The following is a 19,586-nucleotide window of genomic DNA, read 5'->3' as shown; positions in this document are numbered from 1 at the left end:
ACATCACATCGTATGACCTCCCACATATGTTTAGCAGGTCTATAATGAGTACAATTAAGCACATTAACAAATTTAAAACATTTTATTTTGTGTGCGGTAGTGCCAAAAAAGTGGCACTACCTGGCGCAAATATTGACCTCAATTTACACATTTAAAAAAAAAAAAAACTCAGCCAAAAAGAAATTGTCACAAAGAGAAACGCGGTAGTAAATTTGTCTTGCTAAATTGGTTGCAATGTCTGCATTTTAAAATAGCTTATGGGATTGAGGTATCTGCTACAGAGATCTTGGTGTGCCCCATAATTCTCAGGGAATAATTATAATGGTTAGATAAGTCTGGTGGTTAACGCATTTTCTGGAAGGATCGCTGTTCTTTCTAGCCCCAGTTGTGAATCAAAGTAGCATAAAGGGTTCATGTGTCTCCTGCAAAGCACATCAGGTAACATGCAGGTGACATACTTTTACCTTATGTAGATAGATAGGTGCGCTACTGCTTTTAACACAGAGATCCTTTAGTTACTTGCAGTTCATATATTGTAATCTTTCTAATATCGCACAGGGAGCTATGAAGGGCATGTGGCACCCACACCTTTTAACCCTCACTGTCCTATGTAATACATCCTGTACATATATTTATACACCTATATGATTTATTATCAATGTGTAATGTGTACTTGTGATGTAAAGCACACTGACACCCTGCATTGAGATGAGTAGCGCTATAAAAGAAATAAAACAAAAGTCGTTTTTAAAACGTTATTTGTGTAAATACTGGGAAAGACCAACACATCTGACCTTCTTACATTGCACGCATATCTCTTATATACAGGGACTGAACAAAGTGTCTTTAGGGACACAGACTGATGCACAGAGAATGAGACGGGCACAAAGAAGGAGGACAGGGAGAGAGAAGGACAGGGCAGAGAGAGACACATTTGAACAGTGATGAATGGAGTGATGAATAGATGGATGGGATCTGGATTGGTGGGTGTGGTTGGATGAATGGTTGGATGGCTATACGTATACATAATGTGAAATGTAAATGGATAACATAGATGAATAGAGTAGATGAACAGATAGAGCTGCATACAGCGATAGGTAGGTAGGTAGGTAGGTAGGTAGATAGGTAGATAGATAGATTTTCTGTGTGCAGTTCTCCTTCAGAGTGCAGCGGGTCAATGCTTCGAAGCCATTGGCAGAGTATGCCCTCACACATGCAGTTGGATTGTCAGTGCAGAGCCTTTAACTCAACAAATCACCATGCAGTTCTAGTCCTATTGTGATTGCCCATATTTCAGAGCCTGTGCTGCCGATCACGTTGTTGGTGTGCGTGCTACGTCTGTTATGCAGAGAGCAGCAGGAACAAGGAGAAGGGAGACCCATCCAGCAAGGTGAGAGAGGTAGAGCTGGAGCCAAATGCATGGCTAGTAAAAAAGGTTTTGCAGTCTATAGAGGTTGGAGTGAGCTTGTTCGATTTCCTGACGGTTTGCATAATTTTGAGTTTGTGTAGGTCAGCCTGTGTCGCGTGTGCGTGTATTTTGTGTCCGTGGTGTTGTGCTACATGGAAGCGTCCCTCCCTAGTGCATACTTTACCCACAAAGACTCCTATCAATCATGGTAAAGGATTGACAAGTTACGTGGCTAGAAGATATCGCTATATGACCAGGAGCGCCCATAGTTCAACAGTGTCTGAGAATCATGCCAAATGATGTGAGGGCCATGCTATAGCTTCTGAGAGTTATACAGGTGCCACTGCAAGATATGAAGATCATGCTACAGCTTCCGATGCACAGACCAGTTGTTCGCAGATTTAAAGAGGACCTACACAGGATCCTATGGGTTATGCCACCTAAGTCAGAGGATTCCCAAGAGGTAAGAGACTGTCCAGGGACTGTTGAAAGGAGGTCCACAGTCGCCATGGTTGGATGTAACCAGTTCTTGCTTAAGGTAAGACTAGGCCACTACTTAGGGTACAATGAAGCAAGAAGTGGAAACTGATTTTTAAATGCAGTGAACTCTAGCTTTGGGAGTTTTCATGCACCTGGTAGTCCATACTCTCTTCTCACACACTGCATTCAATTAACAAGAAACACATGTCTCACTCTTCCTTTGCAGGACTCTGGCTACTATACCCAGGCTCCTTCAGCAAGCATGGCTCTCTACATACAACGTCACAAAAGGGGGACTAATCACCTCCTTTAGCTGTCTCTGGAGAGAGCCAAGAAGAGTAGAAGCATGGGAAACTGAAACATATTTTCAAAAAATACAGTCGGTAAATATTCACCTCTAAGGGCTGAAAGGGTTTGGGAACTGATTCCTCTTTCTTTCCTGAACAGATTTCTTATGCATGAGTGAGCTGTGTGGGTTGAGCTTCAAGATGCCCACTACGTTGCATCGTCACGTTGCATCGCACAAGGTGGGGACCATCTTAGAAATATGAAAACATTGTTTTTGTAAACGTTTGTGTTCTGTTGCTTTGTCACTAGCATCAAGCATCCTGATGGCCATCTTGAACGTACAGAAAACGTTATTTTCTATACTTTGAAGATAACTATTTGCTACTATTAGCTTTGCTAATGCTGGTGCATTTTTAAGTATCGTCTACTGGCAAAGTCATTAGTGACATCTGCAGAGCATTGATGAAGCTACACATATTGGCTTAACCAATGCTTTTTATTCATGGTGATATATTCTTATATTTAGATGATTCGGAGAATGAAATACAGTGAGACTAAGTGCTAAAATCTAAGGGAGGGTTTGACGAATTGGTGGGCCAGCCAACAAACCATTGTGGCGCAAATCCAGACACAACTAGCCTGCCATATTTAAAGTTACCCACTGTATTGGCAAGGGGAGGGACGATTGCTGAAACTGCTCAGAGTGATTGTTGATATGCCATGTTATAAGGATATGGAGGACAGGACTGATGGTACTTTTTTGATTCCCAAAGACAAGCTTTCAAAGCGGGGACTTGTGTTTGGCACGTGAAAAAGCAGTGTCTCTGACACATAGAAAGTTTACCCCAGCACAATGGGTAGCATTTTACGGTTGTTACCTTCTGGTACCACATACTGGGATTAAAATACCAACACGTCATGGAGAATGTTTTTTTCATTTTCCTAGGAAGTGTTCTGTCTTTAGAAAAAGTAAAAAATGGCCACTAGTCCAGCATACCATCAAAGCATGGTGGGCAATGCGTCAATGGTTGATGCCATGGAGTGGATTCAGTTTCCACCACTGTAAGAAATGGGATTAATATTTGGGGTGTGTGAGTACCCACCTCAAGGAACAATCACAACCCTTGTCAGTGTGAACCCAAAGTCATTAGATAAACCTGAGCTCCACCTCTTGGTTGCTATGACACAGAGCAGACAGTCGTAACTTGGAGGCAATGTGTAAAATATTTATGCAGTACCAAAACAGTAATCAAGTCGAAATCCAAAACAATACAAATCCGAATGTGAAGTAGAAAATGAGCACAATTTAGTACACAAAATGACATACAAATGACAAAACTCCAATAAGTGTAACCAGAGATATGAATTTTGAAAGTTTTCAGCAGGAGCAGAAATTGCCAATGATAGTCAATGGTCGCAATTGACCAGGACCTATGCACAATTTGACACTGACTGCAAAGGAGCGCGGGTCAGATACGCCAACCAGGTTCATCCTGGTCAAAGATTTAACCTTCTAACTTTAGTCCTTTAAGTCCCAATCCACCAAAGGAGTACACTTCTAAAGCACCCCTGGACCTCAAGGGAGGCACATAAAGACACATAGGGTGTCAGGCAGAGGCCAACACAGCTCCAGTACATGTTCTCTTGCCACTGGTCAACTGTGTAGTTGCAGGAAAAGGCCTCTTGTAGTTTGTTGTGTCACTGTAGCTTTAACAGAAGGACAGCCATATGCCACTTGGAGTCCACTTCTTTGTATTGGGTACAAAAGAAAGCATATCCAGTCCTTTCAGGGCTCATCTTAGATTGCAGCAGCAGGTTCAGTCCTTTTCTGAGCTTCCTCGGGTCCAGGAGTGATGAAGATGCCACATTTATGCCTGCCATGAGCTAGTGGATAGGAGTAACTCCTAGGCACACCCTAACAATGGGGTGAATGTTCCCAGGGCCATTCCTACCCACTTAGTGCATTTTAAAGATAGTTGAAGTCTTCGGCCACACTCATCTTAAGCTCTGAGGGCTGTGTGTGTGTGTGTGTGTGTGTGTGTTTGGTGTGTGTGTGTGTGTGTGTACTTTGGCAATCCTAGTGTCCTCTGACATCTAACACTAAAATCCAGTCTGGGACAGTCACTGTACCTCCAATAAACCCAGAGACAGAAGTCTGGTTGAACAAAGCAGGATTTTCATGCAACTAGACAGCGGTTACACAAGATTTGTTTTGGCATGCTATTTCCTATGCTTTCAAGTGTGTTCCCGTCGTTATATATAAAAGCCCAGTAGACCTGTCAAGCAGAATTTGGCACTCTAAAGTCAAAAGGAGGCCCACTATGATTGGAACCTGCGTGGCTGGGGGTTGCAAAGGAAGATCCATGATTAGGTAGGGAAGTCCACTTTGAAGGTAATCCAGTCCCTGGTCCAAACCCCATTGGTCATCATTTAATGGGAACAACAGCTCCCCACACCCAGGGCTTTGTTCTCTGCTCTGGGAGCAGTTTTCACACCTCTTCAGATGCTAATTACTGGGTGACAGAAGTGGGAGAACAAATGCAAATGGGACCCCAGAGGCTTTAGGCAGGAAAAGGTAAGTTTCTAAAAGTATTTTTTCCTTATTATTTATTAAAAGTACAATGTCACTATTAAATTATTTTAATAACTATCAAAAATAGTTGTTAAATATTTTTCCAGCTGTTTTCCAACTGAAAATTGCATTATTTAATGTGATAATGTACCTCAGTGTGTTCCTATGGAACAGCCAGGGCATTTTCACTGGAAGTTTAGCATTACATTTCCACATGGCCTACTTTTAAATACCATTCATTCTGCCTTATGGGCAAACAGGCCTACACAGGGGTAACTTACTAAAATTTGTAAAGGTCCATTTTGACCCATCAAAGGGGTTCATTTGGCAGGACAAATTGCAGTGTTTAAACTGCCACAATTAGGCTACAACAGTAGACTTGAAGCTATCATTTACACTGTGGTGAATATGTGCTTAGGTCCACTAGTGGAATGTAATTTACAGGCCCTTTGTACATTCCCTACAATATACTAGGGACTTATATGTAAGTTGAATACAAAAGTTAGGAGTAAACCAATTTCATCATGTTGATAGGAGAAGCACAGGTCCTATACCACTGGTTAGCAGAGATAAACTGCACTCAGTTCTAAAACCAACAAAAAATACAGGGTCTAGCAAAAGATGAAAAATATGGGGACCATGCAAAAAAAGGCAGATTTCCTACAGCCACCATTTCTATTAGGGAGTTCTGGGGCTCAACAAACAGGTTACAATTTTCCCAAGCTCTCGGGATTTGCACACACACTCAAGTTGTGCTTAGGTAGAACCCAGCTGCGCCCAACCATACAATGTGAGGGTGATAGAAATGTGCATTTATCAGAAAGTGTTCTGTCACATTCACTTAACAATGCTGTCACTCGACCATCCTCTCTTAAACCATTACCTTACATTAATCTTATAAATAATAAAGTTGCAAGGGCTTTAAGTTAGTTTTTCCTAGTGAGGACTTCAAAGCTATGAGAAATGTATTTCTATGCATCTGATATCATGTTTTCTAAGGGGATAGCATTTTACAGAACCACGCTTCAGTTTGCTCTATCTTATCGTCACTATGAATCATTTCCTTGAAAAACAGTATTTAAGGAACGTGAGTCAAAATAGTTATGACAAATACCAATAAAATATAATCTCCTCTTTGTGTTTCATGGGATGGTGAAGATTAATCACATTACAAAAATGACTCTCCAGAAGTTTTTTGTGACTCTGCTTGGCAAACAAAATTCAGACTACAGACTTCTGAACTTTGAAACCTCTTGTAGATAGCACATTTTCTGGTGCAAATGTAGTTCTGGGTTTCTTAAAAAGTTTCCAATGTAGACCTAAGTATTCAGAGATAAATATGGATAGTCGCATTCAGACACATTTAGTAATCATTTAGGTTTAAGGGAGTGTGAAAACGATTTTTTCATCCATAATCTTTAACAACACATTTGAGAAGTTTTAAAATAAACAAAGTTTAGCTTTAGAAAAACTCATGATTTACAACAAAACTTTTAATGAGAGGTTTCATACCTTGGACGAAGTTTCAAAGTGCTAAGGCCCAGATGAAATGGAGGGTTTTGTGACAAATGTCAATGCCACATAGTGCAAAGGACATACAATTTTGAAGTTCAAAATTTAGCAACATTACCAGCCTATGATGTCTCTGGTGGTGCAAACGCTAAATCTGCCTGCTCTGAGTGACACTTAGCCTTGCACTACTGTGCGAAGGCATGCTAGTCTAAGATTTGTTCTTGAGGTAAATTCTCCGGTAAATATTGCTATGTATTAAACAACCCATATAATCCCGGCCCTTGATATACCTTTGATAAATAATTGTCCAAAAATTTCCATTTTTGATTTGTGTTTTTGGATCATAGGAGAAATAATTTAGCTTGGGTAGACATTGCTCATCCGGGCTGAATTTTTCTGGACGTTTTAAAAAAAAATGGCTGATGAGTGGCAGTTATGATGTAATATTTCAGGAACCATGAAACGTGTATACTTCATTTTGGTTTTGAAACATAGGTTTTGGAGGTCAAGTAGTCTTTTAGAGACTGAAAATAACTCAGAACAAACCTTCCGACATTTTCCAAAATGGTGGCTATAATAGAGACAGAAGAGACATATATAGAAACAAAACAAATAATAATTGTTTTTAATCCTTTTATGTATACACCAAATAATGCTTATGATTTATCACTCCTGTTTTAGACACATTTTCATAGTTCACATGAATGAATGAATGAATGAATGAATGAATGAATGAATGAAGGGAGGAAGGAAGGAAGGAATTTGTAAAGCTCCGGAATCAACCCCTAAGGGGTATCTCAGCGCTAAAGAAGCAGACATACTAGACCAGGAAAATCAATTACAGAAGAGTTCTGTCTCATTTATTTGTTTCGGCAATCTTTTGTGGCACATTTCCAGAATGTTAAACTTTTAAGAAGAGCATACGTAAGTTCTGTGGGTAGAGGCTTTCAAAAGTTTGTATGTTTTAGTACCCCATCAATATCTTCCCAACCAAATTCACATGGATCTTTCTCTACATATGCATGATCCAAAACATTTACACATCTTTTGATCGAGTAGAACGCTCTTTTAATGTGTCCATGCACAGAATATGACATCGGTGAAAGATCACTAAGTGGGACTGTTCTTTTGAACTCACTATACTGAAGATCATCAAATGTTTGACAGTCAGAACTTTTTTTCCACACACACACACAAGGTATTTTTCTATGTCTTTAAAGTCACATTCTTCTTCTGTCTCAGCAAATCCTTTTAGAAACTTCACTTGTTCAGCAGTTAAAGCTCCAAGCTTTATTCCTATTTTGCTCATGGTGTCATCACCTGTAAGAATATGTGCCTGTATAAGAACACTGGGCATCTCTGGGTCAAGGTTCTTGTACAGAATATGAAGCAGGATTAAGTGTCTTTTCTCACCTTTTTCATAAGGTAACATAACTTTGACAATCCTTGACTTATGAACATTGCAACAAATCTAAGTAGCACAATAATAACATCTGTGTCATTTGACCCTACAATTACTTAATTGGAACCATTTCGAACAGCTCACTCAACATGTACCACAACACAAAGGTCAACTTCCTCCAATTTGCTGTTAAGTTCTTGAAAAATATGTCCGTACCTTTTAAATATATCTCTGCAGGCATCAACTCCTCATTGACAATCATTCCACTTGCAATTATGGAAATTCAGTGTTCACTGAAGCATCAGCAATGTTTTGGCGAGTTAACATCAAAAAGATCATCTTGTTCGATGATGATGACCAAAATTTATAGAGTTGCATAGGTATCAGTGTCTATTTGTGATGCAGGAAATGTCAACTGTTCCACTTCTAGACATTCATCTGATTCTCTCACATTCTTTGACAGATAGTTCAAGATAACTGTCAAAGACAATGCGCTGTTCTTGCAAGGTGCACACTGACTTTGATATCTGTAGAACAGTCTAAACGACCTCTCCGAAGGTTTGCATGGATAAAATCTTCACTGGTCGCAATTGTGACATATTGTCCACAACAAAAGCAGTTTTCAATGAGGACACCTTTTCAAATTGAAATTCTTCAGTTGAAAGTTTTATTTTAGCTCAAGTACAAGTTTGTGCTTCACTGGTTTGGTTGCAGCATCTCTATCAAATAATGTGTTCATTGGAAGAAGATCATGCGACAGACTGTTCTTCATAAATTCACCCCTTTCTTTTGCTACATCCATCTCTCTATGTGTGTGCGAAAGTTGTTTTTGGTAACCTGTTTTGTAGTTGCTGGTTGGATGAAACTCTTACTATGGCAATTAAAGCATGGAAGTGTAGCTTTAGTGATTATATCAAACAGATTTTTCTCTTTCAATACAAATCTCTCCTGCTTCAGTTTAGCGTATAGTTTTCATCCATGTTCCAGGACATCTAGTAGATGTGTCTTTATATATTTATCTACATATTTGGTTACGAAGTTGAGTAGTTGCACAGGCTCTGTCGTTTCAAAGGGGTTTCTTGCTGCTGCATGAAAAGAAAAAGACTGACAACATGTTTATTAAAATGTTCTCCTCTCTTTCCCACACGTTTGTGGTGTGGAACAGTTTTACGATGGTCCATTAATTTTGAATTCGTCATCTCTCTGAAAACATTGCAAATAGGAAGGACCTAATGATAAACTAGCTGAAATTAAGCAACATATTCACTTGTACATGTCTGACAACCAATTCCCTTAAAGTTTTTATGTGATCTCTGGATTGTCTGTTCCAGTTTCATATCTGGAGCCACAGCATTAAACCATCCCTCTCTGCCTTTCACCACAAAATGTCTTAGGAGGAATTTTCTGTAGAGCTATGTTTTTTCCACCTCTAGCTTCTTCACTCTTTCCAAATACCAGGACCCATATCTCAGGTAGTTTATGCAATCAAATTCACAAAACACAGTAATTAGTGACTCCATAGTCTTCACATGCAACTCCGTATCACATTCCCGATTAGCATGTACCAAGTCTTTCACTAGCACTATCATATTCAAAACATTTCCCCAGTACTTGCAAAGTTCTGATTTTTCTTCACATTCTTTGTCACACTCTACGAACTTGTTTTTCAGGTGTTCTGATTTTGAATTGTGCGTAATGAACATTGCCTAGTTTTGCATTATGTCTTTTGAATGAAGTGCACCCTGGCCCTTGTTCACTTCTGAGATAAGATATGCAAAACGATTTCGATTCGATTCGATTTCAAAACGTAATTTGTCATTCTTGTTCAGAAAACATTCCAACGCAATGCTTTTGTAGCCTCAGTTATGACGAACATACCTTGTAACAAACAAACATAATGGGTTCTGCTCGATACTGAATGGACAGTTTTTCTTCCAAAGATTTCACCCTCAATAAGTGCATCATCTATGCCACATCCATTGAGATACCTTCCTGCACACTGCAGTGCAACTTTTGTCGTGTGGTTAATGCCTATCATTGGATAAAGATCATCAAATGCTGCAGTATTGTGCATAAAAATGTCAGCTACAATACGGGAAACACCTTCATCGAAGAAAAGTGGCAGGATAGGCTGGTCTTCAAGCTGAGCATTCACATTTTGGAAATTCTTTAGAGCTGTGTATTCTGTTGCATAGCTTGTGGTTCGAGCTTGTATTACTGGTAAAAACCCAACCTTCTTCAGTGGGACGGAATTCTAGGAGATCAGAGCATTAATTCCTGCCAACGAAGGAACAGGCTTTTCTTCATCCTTCAGTCCGCACCAAAGTTCCGATGTTATAAGTTCAGTTAAATCAGCTTTGTGGACCTCAGCATAAGGTAGAAGAAGATCCATCTCCTCAGCTACTTTGAAACTTTCTGATAGACTGGGACCTGTTGATGGCTTGTAGTGGTTTTGCACATGTTGGCAAGCCAGTTGGGTTATAAGTTTGCAGTTTCGTTTGTTTATGCCTACAGCTGACACAGCTTGTTTTCTAACAGCTACTTCATTGATACGGTCTTGAAAAAGCACCATGGCAGTATCATATGTGCTGGATGTTCCAGACAAAGAAGAGCTGTCTTCAAAATCAAAATTATCAAGAACAACAATTGTAAATCCTATCCTGGTAAAGTGATTTGGAAGTAGTGTGCTGGTGGATTCCCAAGATTTTACAGCATGCGCAACTAACAAGTTCCTGCTCCATACTATGTCATTATAACTTGTTGATACACCAATCCTATTCATTGAAGTGATTAGCTCTCTACTTTGGCACTTGTCATAGATTGCGTGAGCAGTCATCATGTGTAGCAGAGTTTTCTTTTTGCTGTGATGTAATCATTAAACATGATTTGGAAAAGACAGTACATTTGCACAGCATAAGCCTGTCGGTTCATGGGATTGTCTTCCACTTTTTCGTTTATATCTGCAAAACCATCATCAATGTTTTCGGCTTCTGTTCCAAACTCAAGAACCTTTGTTTGGTTTGCTGATATTAAACAGTAATGTAAAAAATGTTAATCAATACAGTTTCATCAATGTTGACTATGATTTCTCTGATGTCACTGAGTATGAATATGAACCCATAGCCAGCACTCAAAAGTAGCTTTAAAACTAAATTAGCTTTTTCAAAGAAAGCAAACTTAACTGAAGGCTGGCGGTTACGTTGCTGCTGGGAGCTCATTGTACATTCATATTTTCGAATGTATGCATGCATTCAGTTCAGGTGGGCATACAAATCCACTTCAAATACATTCACCTTGCTGTTTAGATCAGCTACTCGGCTGAAAACTTAATCTTGGAAGAAACTAACTGCAGATAAAAACATGTTTGCCTTTTAAGACTCACATACTCTGTACTTTGTTATTTTCATCAATCCCTTTGGCCCTTGTTCTAGCTAAACCACAGATAACACATTGAAATCCTCCGCTTTATGATCAGTTGGAAGTAGATGAGGGGTAACCATCGATCTACTAAGTGGATGGGCATTGGGTTTGGTTGACGTCACTTTCTCAGGAGATTCGGATTATTGTTTTGACTCACTATTTTCTGCTAATTATTGACAATTTTTTTCAAGGCTTTTTTCCATTGTATATGACTTGTAGCACTTATTGTAACAATGATAAATATTTGATTCTCTTTACCCATTAGTTTAAATCTTTTGTGAACTTTGTCTTGCCATATTTCTGTAGTATTGTGAACTCTCTTCTGTTCATCCACAGTTGATGTAAGCTTTTCTTTTGGATTAGTTTGACATATGACACATTTGTCTTTGTTGAAGGAGTCCTCAGATTTTGTAGTTAGCAACTCTCTGTCAGGAGGTAAAGATAATCTGCTACCACCTGCTTTGCTCATGGTTACAAATGTGAATCAACGGAAAACCTGAAACAAAAAACAATATTAAAATAAATTACCAATATGATGGCTAAAAACACATCATTATAGAGATGCAATTTTGGAAAAAGGCGGTAGAGTTGCTCTGAGGAGTTATTTTCTGTCTCTATAAGACTACTTGAACGCCACAAACTATGTTTTGACATCAAAATGAAATATATTGGTCTCATGGTTCCTGAAATATTACATCATTACTGCAACACATCCTCCATTTTTAAAAATGTCGTCCAGAAACATTTGGCCTGGATTAGCAATGCCTACATTGGACAACAATTTTTTATGGAGGTATATTAAGAGGACAGTACTAATACTTGTGCCCTTGCTTGCATCTGGTTTCACTAGGTATTAGGATTTGAGCCAAAGCCAAATCATGCGACTTTAGGAAATATGGCTTTGCACCAAAAAACCTACTGTTTTAGTGCTCAGAAATCCCAGACTTGGTTCCTTGAATCATTCCAAAACACGCTCCTTTAAATACATTCATAGGGAGCTGGCGCAATGTCTGGGAGCACACTAGGGTTTGATTATCATTTCTATTTTCTCTGCTTTGACCTGCATTTCATTGCTTTGCATCACACGAGAGCCAGTGCAAACCGATAATAAATATGGGTCCAAATGTCTATGATATCATTGAAATGCATATATGGAAGTAATTTGACAAAAATGGAAATTAGGACTAAACTCCAGAAATCATTCCCAACACCGACCACACAGCATTGCAAGGCCTCACTTTCCTAGCAGCAACTACTTCATTTTGAGAAGTTTAATTTCTTTTTATTTATTAGTCTTCGGGCCTGTGGTGGCAACATTGACAGTATTGTTGGGTCCACTCCAGGATCGTATTGTAGCCCAACATTTCCACTGTGCCATATAGTGCGTGCACTTGACAGTACATGTGCTTACAAGATGCTACATTTAAATGTGTTGTGATTAAACATGTTTATTTCATTGGTCATCCAAAGCTTTTTTTCATACAATATTTGCATATTATTGTGTTCAGTACAAACAGAATTTATAGTGAATTCAGCTGTGTTTGTTTCAAAATTCTCTTCCACGACATTTATTGATTTGTTTCATCTTCATGGATGCAGATTAGTGGGCTATGTAAATAAAATTATTTGGACCCAATAATTGATTTATCACAAAGCATAGTGCATATCATTTGTGTAAAATGAAGGGTCACTCCTCAGTTGATTGCTGTTTTCATAGATGCATGAGTTATCTTCAAATCCATGGTCATCATGCACAAATTATCTACCAAAATTCCCCAGCCATGCTGGCATCTAAATTCTCATGGTATGGACCTGCCAGATGCCTGTGGTCTGGGGAGCAGTTCCTTTTACAAATTCTTCAAATCCGGATTCTCTACCTATGGCAATAGGGCATATTTGGTTGCTGCCTCTGTGCTTGGCAAATCACCTAGTAGTATTTAGAAAGATGCTAACACCTTGGCTTTTTAATCAGTAATCATTTTACTTATGTTTTGTTTCAGCTAATTTTCTTTCACTGCTTATAGTCTAGTGGCCTTAATTCGAGTTTGGCGGATGTCCTACTGTCCCACAAGGCTGTGAGAGTTGATAATGTCTGCCACCATGGTGGATGACCACACACCATAATTAGAGGTCGCCATCTGCCTGGCGGAGATATGCAGGCCTTTAGAGGAGCCGCTGCCCTGACGGCTCCACTGAATGCGCTGTTGCTTTGCTGAGAGTCAGACATGTTCATGCCGCCGCTCAGCAAAGTTTTTTGCTTTTCAAAAACCAGCTCCCATAGTGGGAGTTTCTTTTTGAGAAATTAATAGCCATGATGTCCTGGAACGTTTTTCCAGATGTGTTGGGGGTCATTTCTTTTCCTGTTCAGGGCTGCCAGGCATTACCTAACAGCCCCAAACTGGAATAATAGGTCTTCAGAACGTCCACCCTAAATACGGCAGACAGTCTGAGGAAGTGGCAGCTCTACCATAATGGACATTGGGGATCAGCCCTTCCATTAATAAACACAGCAGCACTGCAGAAATCTGACAAAGCAAACTAAAAAATAATCCTGCCGTTACATCAGAAAAGTGGGTAACGATGCACTCTTACATTAAGCGTGAAGCTTCCAGCCACATACATTTTTGGCAGCGCTTGTCAAGACTTTGTTGGCAAAATCTCTAAATCACCCAGTGAGACAATATAGATCCATGGACCTAAAGGGCCTTAGAAAGGCTCCCTGGGCGTATGATGGGACAAATCAGCAGCAGATGTACTCTGGTGATCAGACAGAAAACTAGAAGATCTGCTGCCCATAAAGAAGTGTGTCAAGGTTCTGCTGAATGCATTTGAAGATATCCTGTGTTGCTGGACGGCTGTTTGAGCCAACAGTAAGGTAATACCCCAATGTCCAGACAAGCACAGACACACACTCCTTGGCAAGGGCACACATGCACTGCATTGGAAACCTAACCACAGTCGCAGCCCATGCTGCGCTCAAGCTACAGCAAGCATTTGAAGTCCGTCCTTGCACAGATCACATGTAAAGTGTCTTTCAGGCAAAAAATAATAATCATTGCATTTTTTAACTTGAATGGGCAATGAAACCTGCCCCTCTGCACGTCATCTATAGTATAATGTACCTATAAGCGAAATGGCTGGTTCATTCTAAGGGAACTTAACAGGATTTGCTTTTCGGTTATCACTCCTTTTTCGGTTTTCTTATTATACACCTCTATTGATTTGATTTGATTTTGGTTTTGTAGAGCGCTCGGAATCCCTGAGGTATCTTGGTGCTGCTTCTGTCCTTACGAGGGAGATACTACCCTAATTGCTCAAAAAACATTATTTAGGAGATTCCCTGAAGGACAAAAGATTAGGGCTGTTCTTCAAAGCTATGGGAAGAGGGTTTCACAGATTTGCAGTTCCCAAAATAAAACTTCTGCTACTCACAAGACTCGTTTAGTCTTGGGAATTACCAGAACCTTTTTTGTGTTTTCTGTATAAATGAAGCTGCAATGGGTATTTTCCACATTTATTTAACTGATAAATGTATATTCGCATTTAAATGTCCAAAAGGTTTCAGCAGTATACAGTGCAATCACATTATCTAAAAACACTTGCATTGTAAAATAGCACAAGTACCTGTAGATATGCACTTAATTACGCTTAGTTAGGAAATCTATTGTCTTTTTTTTTATCTCCCCTACATCTCAATCTGTACACTGACCGACTTGGCACTCATGATTGACAATAGAAAATATCACCCAAAGAACGCCTATTTTCTTTAGTTTTCTGTATTTAAAAATAAATACAGACAGGAAAATAAATAGTTTTCTGTCTGTATTTATCTGTGAAAATCAGTAAACGCGGAAAACTGGGAGCCCTATTATGAAGGAATCTTTATTGGCTATTCAGAAACAGAGCATTGCCATAATCCAATTTGGATAAGGCCAGTGTGGTCACAGCAGTTTTTTTAAGATCACGTGGAATAAAAGGGCAAATCTTTCAAATAATTCTCAGAATGAATACTATGGATGAAACTAGGGCATTGACCTGATCTTCAAAGTTTAGTTTATTGTCAAAGACAATGCCCACGTTTCTAACTCTATAACTTGTATTCAAGTTTTTCCATCTTGGATTGGTGCTGTCATCTTGTTGTGCATTCTCTATGTTCTGCCATAAACAGAACAGAATACTCGCTTGTGGAAAATACATTTTGTGGCCTGAGACCTGATGGGAACCCATGCACCTTTGTAGATGTCCATTGGAGATACTCCTTATAATTCTCCATCCAACAGAGCTATTTACAGCTCTGTTGATATGGCACCTCTCTTCCTCAAAGCTTAACCTTGCTTTAAGAGAGATTCTATCTAATAAAAGCAATGAAGTGCACACCGATAATCCCACATCTAACAGGTTGTCCTGTCGTAGATGCCATGCCGCTGGAATGCTGGAAGGAGGAAGCTCAGTGCGCTTGTTTCGCTTGGGTGGTACAACTTGAGTGAAGCAGTAACGCCTCACCGTTTTCTAAGTTCACAAGCCACCACCGGTCTGAGGTCCTTATACCTGATGGCTGCCAGTTTAAGGTTTCCACCAGCAGGTCAGAGGAGGTTCCACCAGTAGAAATATTCGCTCAACTCTAAACAGAGAGGGAGGACAGAGAATTTGGTTCAAAGGTTATTCTTCCATTTACCCTAGATGCCAAGCATTAAATAACGCCCAAAGTTGTGTAAGTTGGATTTATAGCATCGAGAGGTGTATGTGTGCTCACAAATAAAATTAACATAAACATAACATGATGCTACTTGTTGATTGACAGTCATGTTGCAAAATTTGACTAAAATATTATACTGAAATCACAGGCCCCTTTTACACTAAGAGGTCGACCGAAGCAAAGTTTTTCTGCTGCTGAACCATAGTGGCAACTCTTTGCATTACACAGGGTGTGGCTAGTGAATATTCTCCCAACCCACAAAAATCTATCCGCCTACACGGACCCTTTTCTCTAGTTCACCATACCCCCAGATATGCCCCTTGCATCAGACCCCGTAGACTATGTCACCCTGCTGCGACCCCTGTAGAATGAATGCTGGTTCTGGAAATTGATCATAGAATATGGGTAACATTCATTAACACACATTTGAAGTGTCTTTTATGTACTTCTAGCACATCATGTTTTTTTGTGTACAAGACAGGAATTGCTGCCATAGTGGTCTTGTGCATAAGAGACACCAGCCAATATAGCATTTAAGTAAATGTAAATATAAATGTTGTATACTTGTAAAGCGCACAGCTGCCCCAGCAACGGAGCGTCCCGGCGCTGTATACCGCTGGGGAACCCATCCTGGCTTTCCCTGTGAGATGGTCACTACTGGGTATCTCCAAGGTGAAGACAAGCATCCCCAGCGCTGATGGGGCCGTAAGTGGAGATTAAGCAAGCTATTGCCCAGAGTTGCTGAGTGGGATCCATGGTTACAGTAGACACCGAGGCGAGAATTATCGTGTCCGCTGACCTTGGCCCAAGACCCTGCCGCATCGGGAATCGAACCCTGGTCCCGGGCCGACCTCTGCTTCCAGGTCTGCCGCCTCTAACCAGTCAGCCACACCACTCCAGTGAACATCCTAAAGTGGACAGCCCTTCAAATGCCCAGTCAGTTGGCATCACAACTACAAAATGGGTGTTCCCTGCGGCAGAGCCAAGGGTTGCTCAGTTATCTGACGCTTCACCGTCTTCCTCTGCAATAAAAAAGGTTTTGCCGATTACAGAGGAATGCAGTTGCGACACGCGCCTTTTTCACTTATCTTCTGTTACCAGACACCTGTGTGCGAGGCTCCAGGAGTGAGTGAAGGTGTGCTGTTCTCCCACGCTTATTTTGAGACATAATATACTATCTGAGCACAACCAAGCCTGCGTAGATAAGGGAAAGCAACTGACTTTCAGTTGTTGAAGGCGTGGCCTTGCTACATTATTTCTTTTGTGAAGAAACTTGAAAGTTATTCATTGTTTATGTAATTTTGAAAAATGTAATAAAGAATTGTTATGCAAAGGCACTATTAAAGGAGAGTGAAATCACACCGATGAAAATTCTAAGACATCTTGTGCTGAAGCGCGAGGCCACAAGGCTTATTTTTAAAGATCTCGAATGTATTAATCAGCCTTTTCTTTTAATTCAATGCTGCTGCCCACAGCCACAGCAGACTCTCAGCAGCGCAGCCTGTTCTTCCCTCTCCGGCGGCCATTGTTCCACCTCTGAGCCATTTCAGCCCCCGAGCTTGCTTCTAAGAGAGCGGCGCGTGCTGTGTGTATGGACTCCCCGGAGCCTCGCCTCACACATGCTTCTGCACTGCCTATTCGCTGAGCCTCTGCTGGAATGAGCTATCGATTCCACCCTGATCGCTCATCACTGATGCTGGTGGGAAGACAGACAGACAGACATGCCAGGGCAGCTAAAATAAATGTGACCCATTAAAATGTTATTTACAGCAACTGTATACATAAATGAGCAATAACACATTTATTACTGCATTGCAAAGGTCAAATTCCATGTTATTATTACCACAGCACAGCAACATTGACTTGAGGAAATACCGTGTACAGCCTCACAGACTGCACAACGGGCTAATGTGTAATATGGTCCAATATTGCGATTGAGAGGTTCTGGTTACACCAGATACCGGATGTCAAATGCTGACCAGTTACTGAATGTCTAGAAACAAAAGGGATCCACCCTTGAATAGATATGTAACTGTGTTCTCCCAGACTCTGTGTGGCTCCTACAATGATGGAAAGCACACAGCTTTGTTTAAATACCCCTCACTCACCAAAAGGGCCCTTGGTGTCATGCTTCAGGGGTATTTAAACAAAGCTGTGTGCTTTCCACCATTGTAGGAGACATACAAAGTCTGGGAGAACACAGTTACATATCTATTCAAGGGTGGATCCCTTTTGTTTCTCATATATTGTTCAGAGGAGGACGTATCCACCTCTTTTTCTCTCAAAGCATTACCTCTTCACTCCCTATATTGATTATTTACTTGTTACTGAATGTCACCAGAACCCTGAGATAGAACATTACATCATATATTACCCATATTACATACCTTTATATTGTGGTAGCTAGATTGAAAAAAGTGTTTTTTAAGCAGGGAAATATTTATGGAAAATAATTAGTGAAATATTGGCATGTACATTTTAGTTGTCTCTAGTAAAAAGAAAATAACAGTGCCTGATTATGTTCTTGGGGATGTATAATTTAAGGATCCAGTCATTTATATTGGCCAAACAATAGGAAAATACAACACCTCCAGTTACTGCCACTGAAAGCATGTAACCCAACAAAAATGTCTTGTACTAAACTCCAGCGACCACTTTATTGTCCATCACTGTGGGTAAAAATGTGGAGTTTTAGCTAAAAATACTCTTTCCGTTTTTTAAGAACTCACTCGGTCTGCAGTTAACAATGAGCAGTGATTGGAATTAGAATGTTTAGGGGTTGTTTGCTTTTCATGACTAGATTGTTGTCGACACAACGGAGAATGGTGTGGGCCAGTGGAATCATGAAATACTATGGACACGGTGTTTACATCATAATTCTGCATTAACTGCACTTGCTGCATCATTTGCAGATTTTTTTTAAAAATGTGTTGTTTATAACTCAAATTGATCAAAATATACTGCAAGAGAATATGCGAAATAATTTGACTTTTCCTGAAGCATAATATAGATAATAACCCTGCCACATAATTTGGTCCATTATTGCGGTTTACGCTTAGTGATCCACTGATAAAGCTCCACAGAGTGTTTTGGGTGGGTGACACAGACCCTGGGAGTTTCACACCCACTCTCCTGCTAGCTTCCCTTCTTCACACGTTTTGCTGCTATGTTGAGTCAGGACTCAAACTGGTAAGCTGCTGCAACCCACTTTGACAACTGTTCAATTCATTGAACCATTGAACCATTCTGGCTGGAAGAAGATAGCCTGTGTATAAAAACACGTGCCTTTGTTAATTATTCCATAGGTACTTGAATCAATATATATGTAGGGATGCAAATACAGACTGAAGCTAAAATAATATCAAACTTAGGTAAAACAAAAATCAGGAATTGGGTGTGTCACCTGCCAATGGTTGAGAGGTATGAATAATGATGGAGCCCAAGTCCACAGGGGCTTGTGACATTTTTCGTATTTCACGGTTCCCTATGGGTTTTTATACCGCTGTATTTTTTGCAATGCAAGCACCCAAACAGGTGATGTACATGTATCCAGTTACATATTTGCATCTGTGTATTTCTATGGTGGCCTGCAGCGAAGGGGGAGGGGATGGTGCATTTTCGGCAGCTCCGCTTGGGAGAAAGGGAATTCTTTGTCGATGTTTGAAGAGATGAGCTGGGAGGAAACCTGATTACTGAGTACAGAATGAGAATGATAATTAACGTTAATTACCTCTAAGGTATGGATCAAAACTGCTGTTGCGGGATAATGAGAAATTATTCTAATGACAGCAGTGTTCCAGACTGCAAA

General features: G+C 40.1%; 1 long non-coding RNA gene across 1 annotated transcript in view; it reads left to right on the top strand.

The window, feature by feature from the left end:
- LOC146855926 (uncharacterized) overlaps positions 1-19,586 on the top strand; it is a 291,628-nt gene that overhangs the window by 63,608 nt on the left and 208,434 nt on the right. The window lies entirely within an intron of this gene.

The sequence above is a fragment of the Triturus cristatus genome, chromosome 4_1 (genome assembly GCF_964204655.1).
Source record: "Triturus cristatus chromosome 4_1, aTriCri1.1, whole genome shotgun sequence".
In the NCBI taxonomy this organism is placed as follows: domain Eukaryota; kingdom Metazoa; phylum Chordata; class Amphibia; order Caudata; family Salamandridae; genus Triturus; species Triturus cristatus.
Note: the sequence above shows the minus strand (reverse complement) of the source record. Positions and strands in the feature narration are given on the sequence as shown.